Source organism: Octodon degus, unplaced genomic scaffold (assembly GCF_000260255.1).
Source record: "Octodon degus isolate 3935 unplaced genomic scaffold, OctDeg1.0 scaffold00094, whole genome shotgun sequence".
NCBI lineage: Eukaryota > Metazoa > Chordata > Mammalia > Rodentia > Octodontidae > Octodon > Octodon degus.
In genome coordinates, this window is record NW_004524670.1 from 10,317,967 (window position 1) to 10,320,220 (window position 2,254).

The following is a 2,254-nucleotide window of genomic DNA, read 5'->3' on the forward strand; positions in this document are numbered from 1 at the left end:
CCGGCCCTCACACTAAATGTTTCCAGGGACAGGACCTATGTGGTTTTTGCTCCCTCTTGGACTTCTAGTGCCTGTGCAGGATCCTGACCCATCTAGCAGGTGCTCAGTATATATTCTTTACATTTATAAATAAAATCAACTGTAGCTTGATCCCCCAAGGCTTTGTTAGTGCTAAAAATAATACACATAAACAATAATTTCTTAAAATTATAAAATAAAGATCTGTTTCAAGGCTTTGCAAAGTTACTATCATCAGGAGCCTGCCCCTTAGCTCAGTTCTTTAAGTGGCTGCTTCAACAAAGCAGTCAGGCTCAGGTTGCTGGGGTTCGATCACCTCAACTCAAGCCAGCCAAACCTGCCCTGAAGGCATTCAGAAAAAAAAACGTTAATATCATCAATTTTCATGAATATTAAGGCTTTTGTACTATATTTATCCATATATTTCTCCTAATTTGATACAACCTACTTTTAGACTATGTTAATTGTTATAATTTCGAATTGCTTATGCTTAATTTTCTTTTTTCCAGGTACCACTTTTAACCTCTGAAACAAATGAGGAAAGTGGAGAACAATATCTGAGCAAACATTGCTATGTAATATTTTTTTATTTTTTTAAACCAAAGCTCTCTGAATATTTATTTTAAAGTATTTTTAGAAAGGAAGTTGAGTTCTATTTGAAACAGGGAACAAAAAATGACTAGCTATTCGAAGTGGAGCAGTTTGCATGCTGATCACAAAACAAAGTCCCCCTCTGCCCTCCCCCCACACGCAGCAGTTCATCTTTTTCTTTCTTGGAAGACAGCTCAACAGGCTTTTTTTTTTCAGTTCAGCTTGCTCCTTGGTAGTACTAATACAGTACAGAGCCCTCCATCAAAGGCATTTTTTACACTGCATCCAATAGCTCACCTAGGAAAAAGCATCTTGTAATTCACAGTCTGAATAATTAAGGGGTAGTAAAGGAGACAGAATTGTGGATTTTTTGTCTGAAAACAAGGACAGCAAAGCATGCAAATTTGATGTTCACACAGGCAGCACTATCTGCAGAACCTAACAGAACTGTATTCATTTTGCTAAAACATACCAGGAATGGCTGTCCCAACAGAGAGGCCAGTGCCACTGTCGGATAATTTCCCGTCAATATAGACCTTCCAGACTCCTCCAGCACTTGTCCACGTGATTGCAATGTGGTGCCAACTGCCGTCATTCACCGAGGGACAGTTTGTTATCCTTTCCTTGCCATTCACGTAAAGGACCCAGCTGTAGAGAGAAAGATTCCAGGGAGCAGTCAGTCATGTGCTGCAGTCCTTTCTGTGGGGCATGCTCCTATTTTTTTTAAACTTTTTTGCGTAAAGTCCTCTGTGCAAACCCATCCGTCCTTCTACTTCCTTTGGTCATATTAAAAAAAAAAACCACACACACAAACACACATCCAATTTAATTATTCTACTTGATTGTATCTTGTTTGGAAAATTTGTGTTTTTTAAACACTGAGAAGTAGGACGCATTTTTCAGATGAGTCACTTTTAGACAATGTACTACCTGGCTATTTTGGAAAGAGAGTAAAGAGCGAAAGTGGTTGAGCTCTGTAAATGTCACGCACATAGCTGTTTTCCAGAACGCGTGTTTCCTATGACTAGGAACAGCTTCGGCTTTCCCATAGCAGGTGAGTGTGTGTCATGGCTGCTGCCATGGCCTGAGAGGGTTTTTTTTTTTTTTAAACTATGATTTTATTTATTTATTTATTTATTGTTTAAATTTTATTTTATTGAGAAACAAAAATCAACAAGATGTTTTCCAAGCTGATTAATAGGACATTTTCAATAATTAATACATTGCACATTGTTATCTTCTCAGTGGTCATCCACAGTACAAGAAGCAGCCAGGACATCCCGTTCAAACACTACTACTACAAATTCTTCCTCTCACTGAACGAAGCGGAAGCAACTGTACATCTATCCTAGCTATTCTGTATATACAAATACAAAGTGGTCCTTCCTCTGTATTCGCCCTCTCCACTTCAGTCCTGTCAGAGATGGGTATTCTATTGGCATCTAAATACTATGGGTGCTTGAATTCAGCAAAACAATCCAACACAGTCCAGTAGTCCACAATAGTAGTGAGTTATCCACAAAAGTTGCTGACTAGAGCCTTTTACAGCTCAGCATATTAATATGGCTTTATTTTATATACCTCGTTTTTATACTTTTCTGCTGGATGGTTAAGACCAAGATAAAGCAAGACCTATGAAACTTTT

At 38.3% G+C, this 2,254-nt stretch overlaps 1 protein-coding gene across 1 annotated transcript in view; it reads right to left on the reverse strand.

Moving 5' to 3' along the window:
• Positions 1–2,254, reverse strand: part of Svep1 (sushi, von Willebrand factor type A, EGF and pentraxin domain containing 1) — a 217,470-nt gene that overhangs the window by 99,716 nt on the left and 115,500 nt on the right. The gene's annotated exons all lie outside the window — the stretch shown is intronic.